General features: G+C 42.5%; 1 pseudogene; it reads right to left on the bottom strand.

Moving 5' to 3' along the window:
- Positions 1-6,529: 6,529 nt before the first annotated feature.
- LOC138378277 (phosphoglycerate mutase 1-like) lies at positions 6,530-7,351 on the bottom strand (annotated as a pseudogene).
- Between the last annotated feature and the right edge of the window lie 2,638 nt (positions 7,352-9,989).

Below are 9,989 nucleotides of genomic sequence, written 5' to 3'. Positions count from 1 at the left end.
AACTCCAGTGAGAATGGCCTTTATCCAAAACTCCCCAAACAGGCCAGGCATGATGGCTCACACCTGTAATTCTAGCACTCTGGAAGGCCAAGGTGGGAGGATCACTTGAGGTCACGAGTTCAAGGCCAGCCTGAGCAAGAGCGAGGCCCGGTCTCTACTAAAAATAGGAAGAAATTAGCCGGACAACTAAAAAAAAATATATAGAAAAAATTAGCTGGGCATGGTGGTGCATGCCTATAGCCCCAGCTACTCAGGAGGCTGAGGCAGAAGGATTGCTTGAGCCCAGGAGTTTGAGGTTGCTGTGAGCTAGGCTGATGCCACGGCACTCTAGCCGGGGCAACAGAGCGAGATTCTGTCTCAAAAAAAAAAAAAAAAAAAAGTCCCAAAACAATAAATGTTGGTGTGGACACGGAGAGCTAGGAACACTCCCACACAGCTGGTGGAACTGCAAACTAGTACAACCTCTGTGGGAAGCAATATGGAGATACCTCAAGGAGCTACAAGTAGAACTACTACTTGATCCAGAAATCCCATTACTGGGCATCTACCCAAAGGAAAAAAAAAGACATCTGCACTCGAATTTTTATTGCAGCACAATCCACAACTGCAAAGATGTGGAAACAACCCAAGTGCCCATCAATCCATGAGTGGATTAATAAAATGTGATATATGTATACCATGAAGTTCTACTCAGCCACAAAAAACAATGGTGATCTAGCACCTCTTGCATTATCCTGGATGGAGCTGGAGCCCATTCTACTAAGTGAAGTATCCCAAGAATGGAAAAACAAACACCATATGTACTCACCATCAAATTGGTATTAACTGACTTAACTGACCAACACTTAAGTGCTCTTATAGTAGTAACATTCATCGGGTGTTGGGCAGGTGGGAGGGGGGAGGAGAGGGTGGGTATATTCACACCTAATGGGTGTGAAGAGAACTGTCTGGGGGATGGACATGCTTGAATCTCTGACTTGGGTGGGGCAAAGGCAATATGTAACTTAAACATTTGTACCTCCGTAATATGCTGAAAAAATAAATATAAATGCAATCCTGAATTTAAAAAATGGTTGTTCATAGTTTTAAAATTATTTTTTCCCTGTGATTTCTAAAGCCTTAAAAGGAATCTAGGTGCTACCACAATCTTTATAAACCCTATTGTTGCCATGTCAACCAAGTGCCATAGTCACTTTATCTCCTATCACATTGCCTTTCACTTGCACTTCATCCTAGTTAATGGATGGCGATCATGTGAGTAATCATGACGTTTCTGAATGCCATGGATTACCCATGGACTGTTTCATCTTGGCAAGAAGACTCTCTGCACTGCTCCAAAACATGTCCAAGCCAAACCCAGAATTCTATTTGGAGAATTTGTTTCCTGGGGCTATTTCTGGTACCAGAATCCTATTTGGAGAATTTGTTTCCTGGGGCTATTTCTGGTATCAGTGATTGTACTAGGCAGGGTCCCAATGGGAAACATATGGCATAGGAGGGAAAGAGGGTAATTTTTTTTTTCCGTTTTTGAGACAGGGCCTTGCTCTGTTGCCCAGGCTGAAGTGCAGTGGCACTATCACTGCTCACTGAAACCTTGAACTCCTGGGCTCAAGTGATCCTCCTGCCTCAGCATCCTGAGTGGCTGGGACTATCGGCACGCGCCACCACACCTGGCTAATTTTTCCGAGTTTTTTGTAGAGATGGAGTCTGGCTATGTTGCCCAGGCTGGTCTCAAACTCCTGGGCTCCAGTGATCCTCCCACCTTGGCCTTCCAAAGTGCTGGGATTACAGGTGTGAGCCACCATGCCCAGCTGGAAAGAGGGTAATTTAAAAAGGTATAGTGCAAAAACCTGGGACTTAGTAATAGCTGACCTGTAAGCATGCCTAGGCCTGAAGGGATTAGTGGAGGGAGCAGTTCTCAGGACCCAGTTGTATAAAGAGTTGTGTAAACTCACTCCTCTTGAGAGAGGCAGTGACCTTCATTCAGTCAAGAGACACATCGACTCAGGGTGACCTTGCAGGGATGGAGTCAGAGGAATAAATACTGTGACCTGATTCTTTGCCTTCCTCCAATCCCCTGCTGGGGTATCTCTATTCAACCTAACTGGGAAATAGAGGTCAAAGCAGCAACACTGATCAAGTTCATACAAGTTAGCCTTCTGAGGCAGTCAGCAGGTTACAGTAGGGTGAAGAGTGGATCTAGGAGGGGTGGGCGGTAAATCAAACATGTCCAGCTCAGGTACTTCTGGGTTCTGTAACATCAGAAAATGGCTGCATTTTCCATTCACAAACCTGGTCTGAGTGGATATAAATTTTAGCAATTATTTTTCCCTTGGAAATATATAAACATGGCTTCATTGTTTTCTATCAGTTAATATTAAAGATGAAAGTCTGACTCCAATCTGATTTTCTTTCCCTGTGGATAATTTTGATTTTCTTTTTGGAAGCAAGTAGGACTTTCTCTTCATCTTTTGGATTCCAGAATTTCCCCAAGGTATGTTTAAGTGTGAGGTTAATTTTGTCTTTCCTTCTCAGCACTCAGTGGGCTCTTTCCACATGGAGACCCAAATCTTTTAGTCTTTCTCTCCTATTTCCCATTTCCTTGTCATTTTGCTCAGCATTCCATGATCATTCCTTGCAGTGTTCTTTAATTAATAAATCCAGTTTCAGCAGCATTCAATCTGCTAGTCAGTACCTCATTTGTACTTTTATTTTGTCAATCATGTTGAATATTTGTAAGGATTCTTTCTTGTTCTCTAATATTTTCATTTTTCACAGTGGCCTGCAAGAGAGTATCTGCATATTCTCTCAAATCTCACAGAGCATGCTGATTAGATTTTAGAAAGTTCCTTCCTGTTTGTTAGATTAACTCTGTTTCACTGGTTTGAACTCATTTTTCAGATTGGTTTTGCTGTTTTTATTTATTTTTTTCCTGCAGATTCTCCCCATATATTCAGTGATTGTTGTTTGTTTCTTTATTTATTGGTGTTGATAGCTTGTGTTGTGATTAATTCCACTCCCCCATTCTGGCCCCAGCTTTTTTCATCATTACAAGTTGGTTTTAATGGGAAGAAAATCACTATCAGCTACCTTGATTCCTGTTTCACTCCCCAGTGATCTTTTGTAGGGGAAAAATTAAGTAGAGGAGAGCTTCTTGTCCTTTCTGGAGAACTTTTTAGATCTTGTCCCTCCAAGCCAGAGAAAATTGAGACCAATTGGAATTATCTTTATTATCCTATGCCCAGGGGTTGAAGGGTTGTGTGTTGGCTACTAGAATACTCTATCACTTCAATACAAATTGTATTTTGCCTGACACCATTCGCCAGAGATGTTTTCTTCTCTCTTTGGGCCTTTTTGTTGATTTCAGTGGTAGGGGATTTCTGTCAAGCACATTTATACTGGCATCTTTCCCAGAAGTCAATTGGGTTTGTAAATAGAGAAGAAAGAATAAAAAGAAAAGATTGAGCATTGAATTCAAGAAGTTGGAGAGATACAACAATAATAACATCAACAATAGTGGAAACCTAAAGAAAATAGAGAAACAGTTAATAAAGGAAAAATAAAAAATTACTGAAGTAGAAGACAGTTGAAAAAGAAATTGGGGAGCTGGTTCTTTGAAAATATAAAATAAAATTGGCTAAACTTGGGCAAATAATATCAGGAAAAAAGAAGGATCATACAAGTACACATGACTTAGAATGCCAAAGGATATCTCTAGCCCAGATACAGAGGTTTTTAAAAATTATAATATATTATTTTATAAATTCTATGCTAAATTTTGAAAATCTAGCATATCATATAGGGTTTTATAAGAAAATATAAAGGACCAAAATTGACTCAAGGATAAACATAGAGCTCAATGGATGGATAATATTGAAAGAAATTGAAAACATGTTTTCCAAATAATGGTCCCTGGACCACTTGCATCAGAAATCCCATGGAGTGCTTTTAAAATGAAGATTCCTGAAGTCTTAGTGTTCTATAGCACCACAGGGTGACCATAATTAACAACAGTTTATTGGATATTTTCAAATAGCTGGAAGAGCAGATTTTGAATGTTCTCAATACAAAGAATGATAAATATTTGAGGTGATGGATATGCTAATTATTCTTTTTTTTTTTTTTTTTTTTTTTTTTTTTTTTTTGAGACAGAGTCTCACTCTGTTGCCCAGGCTAGAGTGAGTGCCGTGGCGTCAGCCTAGCTCACAGCAACCTCAAACTCCTGAGCTCAAGCGATCCTCCTGTCTCAGCCTCCCGAGTAGCTGGGACTACAGGCATGCGCCACCATGCCCGGCTAATTTTTTCTATATATATTTTTAGCTGTCCATATAATTTCTTTCTATTTTTAGTAGAGGTGGGGTCTCGCTCTTGCTCAGGCTGGTCTCGAACTCCTGAGCTCAAACGATCCGCCCACCTCGGCCTCCCAGAGTGCTAGGATTACAGGCGTGAGCCACTGCGCCCGGCCTGCTAATTATTCTTATTTGATCATTAGACATTATATACATATATCAAAATATCACACTGTACCCCATAAATATGTATTAAGAGTCAATTAAAAATAAGAATAAAAGAAAAAAAATGAGGATTCCTGGGGTTCAACTTGGATCATTTGGATCAAAGTCTTTAGCATAATTTGGGTATGAAAGCCTGAGGATGATAGCCCAGAAGAAAAGAAAAAAGTGCAGGCCAATCAAATAAAAATTCCTAAATAAAATGCTAGCAAATAGAATTCAGAACAATATTAAAAGAATGATGAAGCACATCTAACAAGGATTATTCTAGATGCAGGTACCCAAATGCCCACTTAACATCTCCTCCTGGATATCTAACAGGCATCTCAAACTTAACACATTCCAAACCAAACTCCTGATCTTCCCTCCAAAACCTCGTCTTCCTACAATCCTCCTTGTTTCAGTCTATGGTGACTCCATTCTACTCCCTGGGACTCCTCTATTTTTCTCATGCCTCCCAGCCCTTCTCTTAATGAATTTTGTGGGCTTTTACCTTCAAAATATATCCAAATACAGTCACATACCACATAACAATGTTTTGGTCAATGATGGACCAAGTATAGGATGGTGGTCCCATAAGACTGTAATCCTATACTTTTACTGTGCCTTTTCTATGCTTAGATATGTTTAGATACTCAAATACTGGCCATTGTGTTCGAATTGCCTGCAGTATTCAGTACAGTCACATGTCGTATGGGTCTGTAGCCCAGGAGCAATAGGCTGGACCATATAGCCTAGGTGTGGAGTAGACTCTACAGTCTAGGTTTGTGTAAGGACACTCTATGATGTTTGCACAACAATGGAATCACCTAATGAAGCATTTCTCAGAACATGCCCTAGTGGTTGACACATGACTATATCCATAACCTACCTCCAATGCCAGCTCTGTGGTCCAAACCATGGTCACCCTCAGCTCTCACCGAGACTAGTGCAACAGGCTCCTGCATGGCTTTCCTGCATCCACTCTTGCCCTTCTCCAACCCACTTCCCACAACAGCAGCCACGGTAACCTTCTTCACACATCAACCTGATTGTCACCACCCCCCCAATTTAAAACTCTCTAATTGCTTCCCAGCCACACAAGTCATCTCAAACATGCCAAATATATGCTTATCTTTTGCATACACATTCTTTTCTTAAAATATTGCACATCTCTCCTTTATTACACTGATCTGGAAAAAAGATAGTACAGTTATGCTCAAAATGAGTGCTGGGTCCACATGGCAGGGCCAAGCAACTAGAACATGATTCAGAAATCAGACAGTGAAAGACACACTTGGACATGATCAAAAGGTATTTCCTGCCACAGAACAAGGCCAGGGAAGGATTCTAAAATACACAGCAGGATGTACTCCTACCCCTTAGAATTCAAGGGGCTGATCCCATATTGGCGTGATGAATGGCTTATTTTCTCATGGCCATATGTGGGACTATTTCAACAGCCACTGGAAACCCCAGGAGGGTTTTTGTTTTGTATTATTTATATATTCTTTTTTTTATAAAAGTAAATGCAACACAAATTTAATTCGGGATTGATCCCAACCTTCTGGAGCCAGCTCCTCTGGGGTCAGGGAGGAAACAGCTGTTTTTGTACATTACCATGCAGGTTACATTCATCTTCCTCCGGAATGACTAGAGCCCCCCAGGCAGTGGCCTGACTACTGCAGAGTACAGGACCGGCTCCTGGGAGCAAAGAGGCTCTCTTGTTCTCATTTGGTCATGCGTTCGCATGGTTCCTCCCTAGCCACTACTCAAGCAGGTCCCTCGTAAACAAAGCAATGGCAAAACCCCGAGTTACTACCTCTCAACTCTTGGGTAAGAGGAGTCTTCCCTTGGTTTGGACTTAGAAACCCAGGCCCCAGAGGTGCTATTCTGACTAGATTATATGAAGGGAGTGGGTGCAGGAGAAAAAATGACTAAGATAAAAATGGGAGCCACTGGTACCCATCTGCAGCTACAACTTAGGATGCCTCCAGATGTGGTCAGTGTGACATGTGCAGGGGAGAGGTGCAGAGGAATGGGAGGGTGTTCCTTGGGCAGTATTCTGTCCTACTGGCCTTCACTTCTTGGCCTTGCCCTGGGCAGCCACAGCTTCCATAGCATTATGAACAGTCTCTTCAGCCCCCAGGAACTGCATGGGCTTGATGGGCTTCAAGTTCTTGTCCAATTCATAGACCACGGGAATAGCAGTCGGCAGGTTCAGCTCCATGATAGCCTCTTCAGAGAGACCCTCCAGATGCTTGACCATGCCCTGAAGGCTGTTGCCATGGGCTGCAATCAGTACCCCTCCCCCCTCCTTAATCTGGGGAACTATTTCTTCCTAGGAATGAAGGGCAGAGCTCTGTCAATAGTGTCTTTCAGACTCTCACAGGGGGGTAGCTGGTCTTCAATGAGATCTGCATAGCTACTATCCTTACTGATGTTGCTGTACAAGGGGTGGTTGGGCTCTATTGCAGGCAGGGCATGGTGAGGGGTCAGCATCATAGGAGCGCCTCTGGATCTTGACCTGGGCCTCACTGTGCTTGGCCACAGTTTCCGCCTTACTGAGGTCAGTCAGACCCCCATAGTGCCACTCATTGAGGTGCCAAGTCCTCACCTCGGGCAGCCACATCTGGTCAATGGCACCCAGCACTGTCCAGAGGGTCCGGAGTGCTCTCTCCTGCACTAGGGTGAAGCAGATGTCGTCAAACTCATAGCCAGCACCTCGCTGCGCCTGCCGGCGAGTTTCACCTCCTCGTGGCCAAACGGGCACAGGTCCCAGTCGTCCCAGCCGATGCAGCGGTTCTCCAGGTTCCAGCGCTCTCACCCAGCCGGATCCACACGAGCTTGTGGGTGGCCATGGCAGCGGGCAGGGGATACAGCGCCCACTCAACATTCTATATTTATTTCTTTATCGCCTCCTGCTACCACTGGAATGTGAGCTCCATGAGAGCAGGAGTTGGTTTGCCTTTTCCACTGTTGTATCTCCAGAGCCTGGAACAGTGCCCGACACACAGTAAATGCTTCATAAATATTTTATAAATGGAGGAATACACACATGCAAGGGTGATTCAACACTAGAAAATTCACTGTTAGAATTAACCACATCAGCCAGTAAAAAGGTGACTGAGCACATGATGATTTCAATAGACACCAAAAAAACATCTGATAAAATTGAACAAGCATTCCTAGTAAAAGATTTTGGTAAACTTCTTGATTCTAAAAAATCAATTGCAAACACATAGCCCAAATCATAGGTAATTGTGAAACCCTAGAGACATTCTCCTAAAACTCAGGAAAGAACATGAAGTCTTTCCTATGACTATGTAGCACCAACTTGTTTTTTCTTCTGGTACCTTCACTGGGACTTACTAAGTACCAGATACTGTGCTAAGTTCCTCACACGTACCATTTTATTAATCTTCATGCCAATCCTGTGAGCATGGTGGTATCCTCTGTTTACAGTCAATAAAATGGTGGCTTGGCAAAATTAACCCCTCTTCCAAAGTCATTCAGCAAGTACGAGAGGCAGCTGGGACGCAGAGCCAGGGCTGTGGAGAGCAAGGGTCTGGCTTGACTGTGCCCCAGAACAAGAATGAGCCTTGGGATGATGAACTCCGAATGGCTCCAGACATGAAAAATAGATCATTCTCACTAATAAACAGAAAAATGCAAACGAAAGCAATAATGTCTATCAAATGGCAAATATTTTTAAAAGGGAAGACCAAGCACACTATTGATGAGGGTACAAATGGTGGGCACTGTCTTTCCACACAGCAGGAGTGAAAATGGTGGTCTTTCTGGAAGGAAATTGTCAGCTCGTAGCTTAAACTGTGTGACTGCTCATTTGCTTTGACCCAGCAATTCCGCTTCTAGTAATTTATCCTTGGGGAATAATTCAGGATGTGCACAAAGATTTAGTTGCAGGGATATTCAGTGCAGAGTAATCTTACAAAATAGCTTGTACAGTATGAATCCCATTTTACACATATATACATACATATCTATGTATATCAAAAGAAAGGAGACTGGAGAGAAGTATGCCAAAATATTAACAGTGGCCGGGCGCAGTGGCTCCCTCCTGTAATCCTAGCACTTTGGGAGGCCAGGGCGGGAGGATTGCTTGAGCTCAGGAGTTAGACACCAGCCTGAGCAAGAGCGAGACCTTGTCTCTACTAAAAATAGAAAGAAATTAGCCAAACCACTAAAAATAGAAAAAATTAGCTGGGCATGGTGGCACATGCCTGTAGTCCTAGCTACCTGGGAGGCTGAGGCAGGAGGATCGCTTGAGCCCAGAAGTTTGAAGTTGCTGTGAGCTAGGCTGATGCCACGGCACTCTAGCCCAGGCAAGAGAGTTATACTCTGTCTAAAAAAAAAAAAAAATATATATATATATATATATATAGAGAGAGAGAGAGAGAGAGAGAGATATCTCAACAGTGGTTTTCTCTGGATAATCAGATTACACATGATTTTTTTTTTGTTTCCTTTGAAAACTTTATTTTCTGAAGGTTTATCATGATCATACATTACCATTATAATTAGAGAACACAGTAAGATCATTTTCATTTTGGAAATAAGATGGGTGCTTTCTTCTCAAATGCCTGGCATTTGAGGTGGGATCACCTGTATTTCTTTCAACAAATGATGCTCATCATTTCTATATGCAGCTCTAAGTTTCCATCTGGTGTCGTTTTCCTGCTGCCTGAAGGAGTTACCTGTAACATTTCTTATAGTGAAGTTCTATTGGTGACAAATTGTCTCAGCTTTTTCTTTCACCTGAAAATGTATTTATTTTACATTTGGTTTTGAAGGATTTTGTCCTAGATACAGAATTCTACATTGACCATTTTTTTCTTTCAGTGAGTTAAAGGTATGTTTTTTCCATTTTCTTCTGATTTGTATTGTTTCTGATGAGAAGTCAGTAGAAATTTTATCTTTGTTCCTATTGATGTAATGTGTCATTTTTTTCCTGCTTTTTTTTTTTTTGGGCACAGAGTCTCACTCTGTTGCCCGGGCTAGAGTGCCATGGCATCAGCCTAGCTCACAGCAACCTCAAACTTCTGGGCTCAAGTGATCCTCCTACCTCAGCCTCCCAAGTAGCTGGGACTACAGGCATGCACCACCATGCCCAGCTAATTTTTCATACATATATTTTTAGTTGTCCGGCTAATTTCTTTCTATTTTTAGTAGAGACGGGGTCTCGCTCTTGCTCAGGCTGGTTTCAAACTCCTGAGCTCAAACAATCCGCCTGCCTCGGCTTCCCAGAGTGCTAACAGGCGTGAGCCACCGCGCCCGGCCCCTGCTGTTTTTAAGATTTATTCTTTGTCACTGATTTTCAGCCTTTTGATTATGTGGCTTGGTGTGATTCCATTTTTTTATTCTACTTAGCATGTGTTGAGATCCGTGCCTGTCTAGGTGCAGCCAGGGCTCTGTGATTGAACAAAGTGGCGACATATCCCTACCAGGGATGCCCACATCCAAGTACTTGGTCTGTGC

This window comes from Eulemur rufifrons, chromosome 30 (genome assembly GCF_041146395.1).
Source record: "Eulemur rufifrons isolate Redbay chromosome 30, OSU_ERuf_1, whole genome shotgun sequence".
NCBI lineage: Eukaryota > Metazoa > Chordata > Mammalia > Primates > Lemuridae > Eulemur > Eulemur rufifrons.
The sequence above is the reverse complement of the archived record's forward strand: the minus strand, read 5'-3'. Positions and strand labels throughout refer to the sequence as shown.